The sequence below is a fragment of the Calidris pugnax genome, unplaced genomic scaffold (genome assembly GCF_001431845.1).
Source record: "Calidris pugnax isolate Ruff unplaced genomic scaffold, ASM143184v1 scaffold24, whole genome shotgun sequence".
Lineage (NCBI taxonomy): Eukaryota > Metazoa > Chordata > Aves > Charadriiformes > Scolopacidae > Calidris > Calidris pugnax.
This window is the reverse complement of record NW_015090922.1, coordinates 10,105,885-10,121,313: the sequence shown is the minus strand read 5'-3', so window position 1 is coordinate 10,121,313 and position 15,429 is coordinate 10,105,885. Positions and strand designations below refer to the sequence as shown.

Here is a 15,429-nt window from a genome sequence, read left to right as displayed (position 1 = left end):
ATTCCTTGGGGGGTTTTTGGAAAATAGATCCTTGTTTTAATTTTTTTCTATGATTAGTTACTGCTTCATACTTTTTTTTTTTTTTTTTTCACACCCTCAGGGGACACCCACTGATTTACCCCACAATTCTGTGCACTTTATAAACCAGAGTTCACTTTCTGTTAGCACAGCACTGTTAGCACAGCGAGATCTCAATGCTGTGAGAACTCAAGGCTTTATGTATTAGTGGTGCACACAGAAAGTCTATTTAGAATTTACCATGGCTCACATTGTCAGATATTTTTTTCCTAGCATTAGATCCACTGAAACATCTGTAAGCCTGCCCCACTAAATAAAAGCGCCTGACTTTTAGAAGAGAATGAAAGCAGCTCTTGTAGATTCTGTGTTTATAGCATGTCATATGGCACAGCTTGGTCAGAATATTTTTGAAGTTAAATAGTGTTTAGAGAAGTTCCAAAACAAAAATCAATCCAAGAAAAAAATTCCAAATAAAAGATTTCTGGTTTGTAAAATATTGTCAGCCCTGCTTCCTTTGAGTAAGGCCGACCTATGAAAAATGGCTTTGTCTGTGTAACTCTAACATAGGGGATTGATTTAATTTTCTTTTACAGCTGAAATAATTACACTTGTACAGCCATGGAGGTATGGTGCTGCCTTATTTCAAGAACAATAAGTCCTGTTTGGGAAGGATAAATATTTGCACTGCAACTTGTGGGTACGCAAGGACACATGCCCCAATCCCCTGTCCACAGAGGAAAATTCCCCAAGCACTGGATTACATACTGAAATAACTCTACATCCAAGGAGGCGACTTGAACATGTAACTGCAACCTTGTTCCAGGTGTGCCACATGTCAGCACAGGCTTTAGAAAGCCAAATATCTTCAGAGAGAGTAATTTGATCTTTCTGTTCCTTGAGTACAACACTAAGCTAAACTAAAGGTAGCATCCCAGTTTAGTGTGTTTTAGTAGTCAGCCCAGGAACGTGATGTTCCCTGAGAGCAGATGTGTAGCTTTCTCTTACTGTCCTTCTCTCATAAATTAATTCCCTTTTTAAGATGAATGTTATATGAATTAGTTTTTTAACTTCTGATTAACCCCCTACATAAGTATAGGACAACCTTGTGTCCGAATTCCCCAGTCAGACCACAGCTCCCACAGACTTCTGTGTCTCTCCTCTGGTGGGGATGTTGGGAATTTCCATTTGTCTGAGGAAGGCTGATTTATCATGCATGTGACTCTGGTTCTACTTCACCTGAGTCTCATGACAGTGTTCTTAGGAGATAATGGTCAAGATCTCAATTTGCCTTAAATGGCAAAGCAAATTTCTAGCTTCTGTGACTGCAGGGAAAAATTTGAAACTGTGGGATGCTCCTCTACACTACAGAATCCAGAAGTCAAATAAAGTACTTTCCTCCTCATTATGTTTCAGTTTTTAGCCAGTTTCTTTCTTGCCATGATCTATCTGAACCAAAGAAAGATCCAAAGGAACTCCCTCTGGTTAGTGCTCATGGCAGCCCTAAAGAAAAGGCTGGAGTGAGATCTGAGAGGAGACTGTCAGTCTAGGTAGTGTTTGGTGGATCAGAGGAATTTGCAGTGCATGTGTCAAGCCAACAGCTTTCCTCTCAGTATTCTGAGAGGGGTGCAAGAGGCTTTCCTTTTCCCTCTTTTATATGGCCCAGCAGCCTGAAGGTCAGGATTTGATGCTGGACAACTGAGGTTGTGCATTTCTTGTCCAATTGTTAGCTCCTTGCCTGTATAATTTTAGATGTAATTGGTTTTTTCCTCCTTTGCTTTCTTTTTTGTTTTTCTTTTTTTCTTTCTTGCATCAGTGGAAAAAAATATCAGAAGTATGGGAATATTGGAGCAAGTGGAAAGAGTGAAAACAGCTGTTTTCCTGGAATATAATATTATGCCATGGGGGTCAGAAGCAGATGAAGCTAAACAATGACAAGAGTGCCTTTATACATACATTTCTTCTTGTTCCTTTTTGAGCCATGAAATATTTGAAGCTACTTATTTTACGATAAAAACAATTCTTTTGCTACCCTCTGGGCAACTGGATTAAGATTTAATCTCCTGTTGAATGATTGGTCTCTTTCTATTAATTCTTTCTTTTTCTTTTTTTTTTTTTTCATTTTAATTTTAATGCTGTCAGTATATTTAGTGCCCGTTTAAGTAAGGCTTGTGTTGCTCAAGAAAGATTGCCACAGACTTTGTTTGTGTTTTGTACAACCAAGAAACTACTGCTTGTAGTTAGCAAGAAAGTTGTGAAGGACTGAGAAGGGAACTTGCTGGTCTGTATTTAAACCCACTATTTTGAAAAACATGCTTCAAGAGTAATTTAGACAGTTTACTAGGGACAAGAAATTCTAAGCTTAAAAAGGCTTCAAATAAAACAAGTCATCCTCAGAGAACCCACTGGGAATTGTTCATTTGAGGTCACCCAAGAAAAATTACTTTAATGTTATTTACAATGCCACATTCTTGGATTACAATTCCAAGATATTTCTTTAGGAAAACCTTTTTATTTTTCCTTTTTTTTTTTTTTTTTAAACAAGGTTTCATTTTAAAATTACAGATTTATTTTCTGAAGAAAAGAGTTCCTTACAAGTATAGCAAAGAAGTTAGATTTTTCTTTTTTATGGAGGGAAAAGGAATTAATGCATCTGAAATGCATATTCATTAAGCAAGCTCTGTTTTGTATGAAGTGGTAGCTTTAAGAATCACTTCTGATTAATTGCAAAGGCTAATGAAATTAGCAGGCCTTCTCACATGTTTCAAATTAAATATAAGATCAAGTGACGGGCTGGATCTGACAGGCCATACTCCTCAGTAGATCCAGAAAAACATTTTTAGCTCATTTTTTTTGTTCCTGAGAATAAATGTAAAGCCTAGTGAAGGATTTTATGAGTTCATTTCTGGTTTAACTTATTGCTAATGCAAAACCCGAATATTAACCAGATAAAAGTGTTTTGTCTTTTTTTTTTTTTTTTTTTGGTGGGGGGAAGGGTATGTGTGGATGTGTGGACAAAACAATTTTTCATTTAGAAATCTTAATTTGTAACTTTGACATATAAAAAAGCACTTGAAAATTTAGCACTTTGGATCACAGGAACTTTTTGTCTAACTTTGTCAGACATGAAATGAAATTTTCCAGACTATTTGGTTCCTACAATTGTTTAGGCAGCTCAAAATGGCTTTTCTGCTTCAATTTTACAGGGTAGTCAGGAAATTTGTTGTTTTCCTTTGTCCAACTTTCCTCTTTATCTGGAAAGTCTGGCTTTGAATATTAGGAACTTGATGCTATTTAACAGTGTTCATAATTTAAACTTCTTGGATCTTTTTCAGGTAGTTCAGACCTTGAAAAAGCAAGCTTTTGCACTATTACAAATAAACTCCAGTTGACTCACCTTCTCCAGCTTCAGCATCTGTCACTGAAATAAACATTACACAAAATTACATTTTATTTACCTACCTGTCTTCCAATACCATGAAAGAAACAATAGGTGTTGCTCTGAACTGCAGAGTAGTATCCAAATTCAACATTAGCAACTTCTTCCTCTCAAAAAATAAAGTCATAAGCAACAGTAAAGAATTTACATTATACTTCCTACAGATAGTGTTCTTCCCTCACAAGCTCTTTGCGCCTGGCAAGATGCCCCAATCACCAGCCTATGAAATTCACAGACACTCATTCCTGCTACCACCAAGTAACTTAACTGTTTTATTTTGGCTGAGGAGAGTGACTTTCCAGCTGGACAACAGTCTGCAGCACTTTACATATACCGGAATGCAACACATAACAATGTTTAAAAAATTAAAATAAAAATGAAGCTACTGAAAACATTGGCTTGGTACCCACAACTTACAGTAGCTTGTTTTGTTGGAGGTTATAATCTATGGACAGAAACAAGAATACACGGGGTAACTCCCCTGATATTTTTGAGATGTGAAGAAGAAACTACCCAGGGTAAAAATGGCTCATGCAAAAATACCAGACCTCTGCACTGTCACACAGGAGCATCTTTGCTGATCCTCCTGTGTGTGTAACAACAGAGGCACCACCAGACCACCTAAACTGATACCTGGTCATCTTTTCCTGCCTCATTATTCAAATCAGCCACCCTAGAAATTCATCTTTTCAACTTCTGTGTTAGATACAGGTCTCTTATTTTATATAAGGCCTGGTACAACACACTGAAGCCTACAATACTGCTTAATCTTTTTTCAGCCTTCTGTGGTTTGTGAGACCTCATAGTCCCTTTCCACCGTTTTTACATGCTTCTTTTTGCCCAGTTACTTACATTGTGTAAGTTACTGATTTTATAGTCTTTACATTTACAAAGCAGCCTCATTCCTTCTTCTCTGTTCATAAACCTGGAGCAGCTGCTGCTTTCCAGTCCCAGAAGAGCATCCTGCTCCCAGAAATTCTGTTTTTTTCACCTAAAACCAGCAGAACGCCCATTCTTGGAGTACTTCCCTTCTCTCTCTGTCCAGGGCTGTGAGGCCTAGGCATGCCTCCTCACTGGACAAAGAGGAAGTCTCTGTGCACTTCTCCTTCTAACCTTCCCCTCTCCTGGCATGTTGAACGCCTGCTCTGCTACCGAAGAATAGCTGGTAGTAAGGTTGATAGTGGTTAGCAATCGTGACATGACTACTGTGATGTTAGAGGCCATATGGAAATAACAGTTAAGATCCGTTGTCTGCCACTCAAGTCCCAATATCTTCATCCGTTCTCATTTGGCTGAGAATTTTTCTTTGGCCTCTTCCTCAAAATATACTTTTGTGACACTCCCATAAAACCACAAAAGAACGGTCAAGAAGGGCCAGAAAGAAGGAACTTGCCCCACCCCTGCCATCAAGCCCTGACAAAAGCCAGAAACTGTAGAGAGAAATCAGAAGAATGAATGAACAGATTACTAAATGCAAACCCTCAGTTCACTTGTTTGCAACTTATTGCTCATATGAGTACTTTGTTCAATCTCAATAGTAAGTTCCTTGGTGTAGAGTCCTCATTTACAGATGTGATTTTGGAAACCAGTGATTCTGTAAAATGCTTGACTAGCTGAGGAAGACATTAAAAAAAGCCTGTGATTTTTATGGAAGCCTGAGCATGTGTCTTCTGGAAATCAGACTCCTCTAAGAATTCATATTTTCCAGTCTCTCTGTCATTCTGGCAAGCTCCTGGACAGGTTGTGGAGTTTCTTTCAGGAGAAGATTTTAAAATGCAGTTAAATTGGGAATGGGAATGGTCTGGATATAAACAATTCTAGTAGTTTTTTCCAAAGCAAGGCTTCTGTCTTTTTTTGTGAGATGATTGCTAGAACTCCCTCGGAAATCTCATCCTTAATTTCTTTACTATTTTTCAAATTTTGCACAATGTCTGCAAAACACAAGAATTTTGTAGATAACAACTCAAAAACTAGACAACATAATTATCGGAGGCAAAAAGAAATTCTGGAAATGATGACCTCATTCATGAATCTGATCCTAATCATCTGCAGTAACAAATAAAGTTCTGAGAAGAAAACAAAGTGATGGCTGAGAGATAATTTAACAACAGCTACAAACAAAAATGGTTTAACAACAGTAAAAACCAACCAAAAAAAACCCCAACCCCAAAAAAGGAAGTAGAGCTAAAACAATCTCTATTCAAAATTCTGTCCCACAACAAGTCTCAGTAGAGCCTTTGGGACTGTGGTCCCCACATTTCAGTCAGCCCTGTTTTTCATGAAAAATTTAGATCTGAAGATTCATTGAGTTCTTGACTGTTCTTAGCATCCTGGCTTTTGTTTTTGCTTTCATGCTTTTACCCAACACCTCAGCAGTTAGATCATCCCTTTGGGGCTTGAAAAACCTGGGGGTTTTGCCTCACTTTGTCCAACAGAATTCTAACTTAAACGGTCTCTCCAAAAATTTCTGGAGGGTCCCTTGGGGAAATCTGGGATGAGAGAAGCCTCTGAATATTTCCATGGAAACCGTTCCATTTTTAACGAAATAATTAAATACTTGTTAAGTTGTTGGCCTTGAGGTTAGGGAACTTGCCTGGAAGCAGAGAGATGAATCTTTTGGACTACTCTGATTAATACTTCAGTATTTTATGTTCAACTGAGCAGGGAATAGATTTCTAGCGTTCTCCTTCCAAGTGAGCCTTACTTTAAAGTCCCATTCACACACTTCTTTACTTGGTTTTCTCCTATACATGCCACCCCAACCTAGGTGAGGGGTATGAATACAACATAACTCTAGGGAAAGCTGGAATTTTGTGCTCAACATGTCCTGTTGCCCAGCTTCATTGCCTCTCCAAGCACTATGTCAGACTTTGCAAAGCCTATTCTGTGCCCAGGTCTCCCCACACAGCCTTGGTAACTAAATGGAGTCTGGTCAATTGGTTATTTATAAGTTCTTTCTGTGGATTTGATCTCTGATTCTTTTCTTATTCTTTATGAAATTCATAGTCAACTAAAAACAAATCTATCTGCCAATGGTAGCAGGACATGGAAAGCATTTTGCTGTAGCAAGAAATGTATACAGACTGGAAGCTGTGAGGTACCTTCTGCAGGACCTCAATTGGTCTAAACTTAGGAACAAAAGTTAGGTTTAGATGTATATAATTCTTCGTCCTGTCAATGCATGTCAGTCACATTGTTTGAGGTGATTTAAATTCAGTATGTAAAAAATGCATTAACATTCTTTGTACATTCTTTCCTGGGGTTTCCCCGATTGCTGAAATAGCCTCCACACTACCATCTTCTGCAGGAATTTTTCCAGAGGCAAAGAATTCAGATTGACTTTTTCTAGTAAAACTACAAATAGTTTTTTCTTCTTTTTTTCCTCTCAAAGACAGGCAACCAACTGTATCTTCAATGGGTGCAGAATAAAAAGCTACTAAAGATTGTTTACATGCTTTTTTTGACCCCACAGGTCGTGTAAGATGATGGAATCATCCTTCATACTTTTTTTTTAAAATAATATATATATTAGATTACATTGCAGTGGTTGACAATGTTAATATTAACACTATTGTAGATGCAGATGTCATGAGATGCAAAATCATTCAGCACTAGATATTCTAAGTATCCAAAATATACACCGGCTGCAAGAAATCTAAACAAAGTCTAAATAAAGTCTTCCTTTAACAACTGTTGATATGGACAAGGCAAAAGGACCTTAGGTATTTGCAAAATGTTGAAGTTGTACCCATCTGACTGAAACGCCCCTGCAGAGCTACTTTGAACTTCCTGGAAAAACAGAGAGGATATGAGTATGAATTAATATGTTACTTCATTTGGCATCTCATGGGAATCTGATACCTGGGGAACATTAGGCCAAAAACAATAATACAGTCTCTTTCATCCAGTACTATCTAGTTTATAGTGTTGCTTACAGGTTATGATGTTGAATTTAATTACAATGCAATAATAAATTACCTGTCAAACAATAATTTTAATTGTCCTTCCCTGAAGCCGGTGTTCCTTGCAGCTGTGTAAAGCCAAACAGTTTGAGCAATTTGACTCTTGTCCTTGGATATCTGGGAAGTTTCTGTTTACTAAGAGTTTCAGTTCCCCCTCAAAGAAATGCACTAAATTTCTTGGGTCAAAACAACAATCAGTATGCCATCATTGCGGTCCCCATGGGGGATATATCTAGGATGCCGCAAAGCTGAGAAATAAAGAACTTTGACTGAGAATGAAAGTGATGACTCGCAACAGATTCTACCCCATTTTCTGTCTTACCCTGTTTACAAACATTTTTCAAAATTTTCTAAGAAAGCAAACCAAATAATGTTTCAATGGTGCTCATACTGTGAAAACCGAGGCGCTAAATTACTTTCAATCTTCAGAACAACACGGAAAAAAAGTCCAAAAAAGCAGGTCTTACCCTCCCTTTTCTTTTTTACCATTTCTTCAGTGATTCTTCCAGCTCCCACTATCTGGTACTGGTTAATCAGGACTTTGCAGAAGTTTAATCTTAGATCTGTGTGTTGCTAGCAGTTAAAGACTGATTTTCAGAGAAAGGGATGATCTTCATTTCACCTGGGGAAGAATGCAATAACAATTAAAACTTAAAAAATTTGTCTAGTTCATTATTAACATTGTGACTCTGAGGTGAGCCACCAATTATATAGAAGATTCACAACAAAGAATAAAGAGGTGGTAGATGAGGAGGATGGGTGCAAAACCCAGAATAGGATTACTACGTGTGTCGTTATGTTCAAGCTGAAGCCAATTAGACCTTAACATGTGCCAAATCGCATTGAAAAATTATCCTTTCTGAATGGGAAAATTCACTGTAGACAAAAAAACAGAAAAACACAGCCTCTTGTTAGGTTGAAGTGTCTCTAGATTTTTGACTGTTGCAGGAGAAATGGTACAGCAGGTTTGGAAGTGAACGTTGAATGCATCAAACTAACCAGTTATAGAAAAAAGCATTTTCAAAAAAAATTGCTGAAGCATATGACAGGAATATTTGGCCACATCACTTTTTTTCATACCACATTTAAGTGAACACTGAATCTTGGAACAAACCCAGTCATCTGAAGGCAAAGAGTTCCATGGCAGTGTTCTAATCATCAATCTGTTTAATCTTTTTTTTTTCTTTTTCTTTTTTTTTAAGATCAGGACATTTCTGTCTGCAAGTTGACCCATTCCCTAAGCATATATACATGTCACTTAAGGATTTAACAGTCAGAGACACTTAGAGACTGTCCAGATCTCTTTCTGACAGTTCAAGAGACAACTTCAAGAGGCTGAAATACTACTGGGATTTTAAATGTGTGTGCAAAGAGTCTGCACTTCTTTAGCTAGTTAAAGCGGTTTGTTTCTACAATTTCATATGCATTAAAAATAAATGTATAGCAAGTAATATTTTAAAGTAACTTTCTGTTATACTCCTGGCATCATCTCCAAAACAGTTGTATGTCTTAATGACATTCCATTTATTTAACTGCTTTTCTCATTAAAAACACTGCCCTGATTGCTTAATGTTTGACTCTAGATTATACAGATCTGCCTGTTCTGAACAGATGAAAACCCAGGGCAGAGCAGCAGCCCCAGAGAAGGGAAGTTCCCTGCTAAGAGTTTATCAAGTTGAGGAACAATGTGCATTGCCTGATGCACTTATTATCCAGGAAGTTACTCATCACTGTAAGTTATTCTTACTGAAAATACGAAAATAATTTCCAGTACTTCATCCAAGAAACTGTGTTCTTCAACTAACAGTGGGTCCAGCGTTATTAAAGTGGCCATGCATGCATATGGAGGTTTTTTAAAATTAAATTAAACACAAAAGTGATGAAGTGTTTTTCATTTCATTTCATTTCATTTAGCCGGAAAGCAGATTTTACCAGTGCCCCAAATGGGTTTGTTACAACACAGTCCAGATCTATGCACTTTGAGACCCTAAGTCCTTGTTCTTTCCTCTCTTCATAAAGCTGGTGTAACTAAGGCTTCATACTCTGAGGGCAGGACCCTGATCTAAGAAAGAGTGGAAAAAATGGAAAAAAAGAGTTTCCTTATACTCCCACTATGAGAAAGCTGTTTGCATGTCAGCTCTCCCCTGGCTAAAATTTGGGTTTTGTCCTTGCAGGAAAGATCTTAGGCACGAACAAAAATCAGCACCCCATACTGTGAAAAGCCTTTCAGGGTACTCTTCCCCACTTGTGTCAAAGAATGGTGAGGATGTGAAGGCCCTGGGGTCTTCAGCAGCTCTCTGAAATCCTGCAGTGATGGTGCCAATAAAGAGCTCCCATCTGCACTTGTCCCAGGAGGAGGGCCCTTAGGGGTGGTTTAGGAGCACAACATAGACCCAGCCGTAACGCTCCAAGAGTAGCTGCCAGGTGGAAATGCCCCCCTAGGACATGCATGCAAGGCTTTCTCTGTGAAAGGTCCCATGTGCTCCCAATTTCCAGAAGAACCTCGTTGCGCTGAGGCTCAGGGGGAAGAAGAGGTGCTGCCAGACCCCTAGAGCACTCTGAGCATCTCAAAATGGCACCCTGACTCTTTGGGTCTCTGCTGCATTTTGCAAGATGTGCATCCCGAGGTTGGTATGCTCAGCAAAGCCTATTTATCCACAGAGCACCCTCTATGTGTCCTGTTTCTTGCTTCAGGAGGCTCTGCTTTGTTGCACAAGACTGGGCACTGTGACACAAAATCATAACTTCACATACTCTTGACTGATGCTGATACAAGCAAATTCAAGGAGGTGATCAATAAATAGAGATTACAGATTAATGCCTCATTTTCTGACTTTAGTCCGTTCATGGACCACTCTAGTGCAAAGATCAGAGTTAAAATATGGTTCAATATGTTGCCTTTTGGTCTCAGTGATCTGCGGACCAGGAAGACATGAATAACACACTGAGATTGGAGTGGTATAATAATACAAACAGTTCAGTGATGTACCAGGTGTTGCCTGAAGGCACCAACTTTCAGGTAAGACCTTCAGCACTTTATCTGAGCTCTAGTGTTTTGTAGAGAAATGATCACACTGCATTTTTGAAAAGAGCACAGGGACAACCCCAGGTTTCTAACATTCACTTTCTTAACACATAATATAACATGCAAGACTGTTACTGACTGAAGCTTGGCTGTTAATGTTTGCCTACATAGTCACTGTACTTACCAGCACCTAATTCATCTGAAAGCAGTCTTTAGGATTTTGTGAGAGATGTTAAATAAAACTAAATTACATTTTTTCATTCTGTCTCACATATAAATCTCCATAACCATAAACCAACCCTGTGTGCGCAGTTCGAACACAAGTTTTGCTTCTGAGTAGTTTTAAATGAGAGTTTTTCACATCCTTATTTAGATGTGGTATCATTTCTGCATCAGCATTAATAACATACTCAAAAGGACTGGAAGTTTTGCAAAAAAATTCAGCCCTGTATATGAATAAGTAATGCAGCTTTCAGGTGTGCTTCTTTTGCAGCACTTTCCTGAGCGCATGCGCCTCGGTGTAAAGCAGAGGCATGCTGGCAGCAGAGCTTCCCATCCATGCTAGTGTTTTTGTCTAACTTTGTTATCATCAGACACAAATGTCACTTCTTCAAGCAGCATTGGTTTAATTCCTCTGGAGCCTGTAGGCTGTTCTCTGCAGAATGCAATCTCACTTTGAGGCTTAATTATTTTAAGAGTTTGGAGAACAAAAGGATCTTGACAGCAAGATAAGTATGAGCTCAGGGAACCAGGGGTCCTAGTCTGAGCCACTTTCCTTTGCCAATTACAGATTTGGTGAAAACCAGATTTAATTCCTACGTTTTATCTGCATTATCTTTGTAATATCTGACAGAGACAGAATCTTTGAATGCAAAGTCAAATAAAGAGGTCTATGTGCTGAGTTAAAAGTTTGCTGGGAAAACTAATATAAATGAGTAAGGCCACCAAATGCCTATGCAAAACTGCAGTAATATACAAAAAGGAGTAAGGGGTGGTGTTTTGAGAATGGGATGTGTTTGCCATTTACCCAACCATTTATTATACAGATGATTTTAATTTGGTTGGTGTCTTCCCTAACCAGACCTTTCATTTTCCTGAACAAAAATCTGAGTCATGCAAATCACATATATATGCATAATATATAGACTGGTCATTAACTGCAAATCCAACTTGTGCCAAATTTTGTGTATCGGTTCATTTTAACTTCTTTTTTTTTTAATATTGCACACATTTTTTTCATAATAGAAAAAACCCCAAACCTTCAGTATTGATGTAGAACATCAAACAAGCTCAGAGTTTTCAATGTGAGAATATATTGGCCTAAGAGTATCACTACTCAGTTATTATTTGTCTCCAAAAATTGCAAGCAATAAAGCTGGGCATAAAATAATGCCAACTGCAATCTGTCTCAGATTATTTTTGGTAGTCGCATAAAGTGTTAGAATTTTAGAAAAAAATAAGAAGATAAACTTATAGTATGTTTATTGATTTTCCTGGAAAACAGGATATATGCGTAGATTATAAAATAAAAATTATAAATAGTAGTCTGTAATCAGATATAATGTCTTATTTCAGCGTACAAATAGGTTGGAATACCTGAGAAATTGCTTATAAGTGTTGCTAACTTTTCAGCATGGTAACTTGCTATGTGAGAAATGTTCACAGTAACAAAATTCTTAAAGAGATCAAAAAAGAACAGAGATTCTGTAGAAACAATGGACCAAATATATCTCAGGGATAACCCCACTGAGATCAGTGGAATTGCACTAGGGATATATTTGGCCCAGTGACTCCAGAAATGATGTTAATGAGGACCCTTAACACTACTGCTAGAGAAATCTCTATTTAAATCATGCTGTGGCAGTTCATGTGAAAAAGTAAATGGGACCTTCGCACGAACTGCACAGCATGTGAGTGTGAATCAACAGGCTATAATAAATTGGTTTGGTTTCCTTCTCCCAGACTTAGGCAAATGTATTATATTGTAGCATGTGAGATGTTATAATGAAGGTTAAGTCATTATTCCATTATTTTTAAAAAAGCCTGATTGTCTTCAAAAAAGGCCTGATGTTGAAAAATATTTCTTAGTTATAAAAAAAAGAGAATCTGTAGAGTAAATTTAATGAGGGATAAATCCCTATTAAAAATCCCTGTTTCTCTAAAACTTGATCTAGTAGATGTCAATAAGCTCTGGATGAGGAAACGTTTTGTAAAATAAAGGCCTATTTTTTCCAAAGGAAAGCAAACCTGAATGGGTTTCTAACAAAATTTTACATTCTGAGAGGAAGAAGCAATGATTTAAAAAGTGTCAAGGAATGTAGTATGTGACATCCTATGACACAATATATCCCAAAACTACTTAAAACCACACAACTTGAGCTACCAGAGAAAGGATTGAACTTAAAATGCTGATCAAAAAAAAGAAAAGAAAAAGGTAAGACGAGATCCAGATAATTTTTAACTTAGGGTAAAGTACTCACAAATAACAGAAGCTGATGCTGCCTGGATTGCCCTGGCTTGCCTCAGACTGAACGCAGCTCTTCTATAAAGCTGTTCACCAGCATATTTGAAGACACTTTACATTTGCTGTTCCTAGGGAGAGATGGGGAAACCGAGATGCAGAGAGCTGAGGTAGGCAGCATCCCTGAGATGGGGGACAGTGGTGGAGCCAGGATCTTATTGCACCCACTGACATGAGAGGCAGAATCCAGCAACAACATCCCCACCCCAGGTTGCCTACATAAAATATGGGTGATCCTGCAAGCTCTTCTCTGTTTGTAGACTCTTGGGCTTCAGTCTCCACCAAAGTGCAAAATCTTGTTTCCTAGTCTAGTGTCTGTTCGCAGTGAAGCATTCAAATTTTGTAAGAGAAACCCCAAAATCAAAAATACCCAACAGTCTGTGGGCATGTGAAAAAGAGATATAAGATGTAGTGCCTGTGTACGGGGCTGAACCCACTGCACTGGACTTGGTGACCCCAGATGTCACTTGCAGGCTTCTAACCCTATGAACTGTGATTTCATTCCAGAGATCATTGAAAAAGAAATGCAGCATTTCACAGATTTCATCTAGCACATTCAAAATGATCGTATCCTGACATTTCAACTGTTGAAAAGAGACAGAATTTACTACCTCACATGAAAAAGACCAGAAGGCTAAAATGCATAACAAAGTAAAGCCATGATATGAGACAGATGAAATTATTTAGATAAAATGAGACAAGGCTCAACCTTCATCTGAACTTCAAATTGAAACTGAATTAAACCTCTCATTGGCGGAAGATAAAAAGTTAGCCAATTTATTTGTCTTCCCGTTCTCCTTTTTACGTAAGAGAATGCTATTGAAGTGCTGGCTGAGATGTTGGGTAGAGCGGTTCCTGCTGCTGGTACAGCTTCCTGAGCCCGGCACTCAGCCTCTCTTGCCTCACTTCTCAGTCACAGTCTGCTGTTCCTCCTCCCTCTCTTTGCTGCCTGAGGCATGAACTTTTAACACAAAATTTAGAACAAGAACTACCTTTTATGATGTGATCACACAGTGCCTGCGGTCCTTCTTTCAGCCATTGTGTCCAATGTGTTGGCAGTACAAATGATCTTGATGAAAATATTTTCCCCTGCGCATCCCCTGGTGTCACCTAGACAGATAAATATTTTTGATTGAGATATAGTCTTTATGTGCTATCTCTTTGGTTTAACATTCTGAATATAACTCATTTGAATTTAAAAAGTACTACTAGAAGAGACAGAAACGTTGCATGCAATTTTGCCTGCGCTGAATGAACCCTGTGATATTGCCATGCCTTCATTCAAGAGTTAGAAGTAAGCAAAGGCATTGACTACATTTTAATCCGTAGTTCATGCTAAGAAATTATCATACTTCTATGAATCATTTCCTCCTATATTGTTACAATAATGCTTTGGACTTTTACATTAATCCTTTGGGTTATAAATGTCCCACAAAATATAATGGAAAATATTTTTATAGAAGAAAATGTTATACAACCCAGCATGATCTCACTCCACATCATTTGTTCTAGTGTTATTCAGAAATGTTAATTTCTCTATCTGGATTTCATAAATAGCTCAAACACCCCCAATTTAGCATAAAAATAACTTATTTTTGAGGGAAACTATCTTTTGGGTCCTTTAACTGCTGTTTCTAAATTGGCTATTTTGGTCCCATTTTCTGTTGCCATGTATGGCACAGAAAGGAGCTGGCAAACCACCGTAGTTATTCCTACAAGCATTCATTTGTGAGACAGTCTTTAGCCAAAACCAACAATCTTTAGCATAGCTCAGGCTATTAGAAAATTAAGAACTTGGAGACCTATCATTAATAGATTTCTTCAAAGGAAGAAAATACAAATTCAAGCTTCTCAGTCATTTGATTGGGGCTTAAGGGTTCTCTTCATCTTTCCTTTCCACTGCCAGGGTCCTATTTTATCTCCCACCTCTCAGGCTCTTAAGAAAACCCTTGCAGTCATACCTTCTCTTCTTACCTCATTCGACAAATACTGATCTGGTCAACAGATGTAAGAATTGGCACAATAACGTCGCAAAACATTCTGGTCACTAGATTCAGTATTGTTAAGCAAAGTTATTCATAGTGCAGGAGGGGAGCAAATCCAAGTAAATGCATAATAACTAACAGAACTTACACCTTTCCCAGGCTTTTCAGAGTAGAAAGAAGGAAAGAACAAGGTGAGCAAACTACCCAGCACTCTTAAGGGATGTTACAATATTACAATATATGTGATTACAATATCACATCTGTTGTATCCCACTTCTGTTCTCTCTTCCTGAATAAAATATATCCAAACAAGGAGACAGAATAAAGCCAGGTACAGAAACTGAGACTAGATTTTAGAAGAAATGAAGTGATATTTTGCACCCTCCCATCAGTATCTTTAGGAGTAAAACAAAATATGCAAGAAAACAAGTTTGAAAATCAGCCTGAATATCACAATAAAAAAAATCAGCACTTGAGGCATT

At 37.9% G+C, this 15,429-nt stretch overlaps 1 long non-coding RNA gene across 1 annotated transcript; it reads right to left on the bottom strand.

The window, feature by feature from the left end:
• Positions 1 to 7,574: 7,574 nt before the first annotated feature.
• Positions 7,575 to 14,069, bottom strand: LOC106893373. Its single transcript, XR_001413057.1, has 3 exons — positions 13,955 to 14,069; positions 12,922 to 13,033; positions 7,575 to 8,038 (listed from the first exon to the last, which is right to left on the bottom strand). It is a non-coding gene; the product is annotated as an uncharacterized LOC106893373 (long non-coding RNA).
• Positions 14,070 to 15,429: the final 1,360 nt, after the last annotated feature.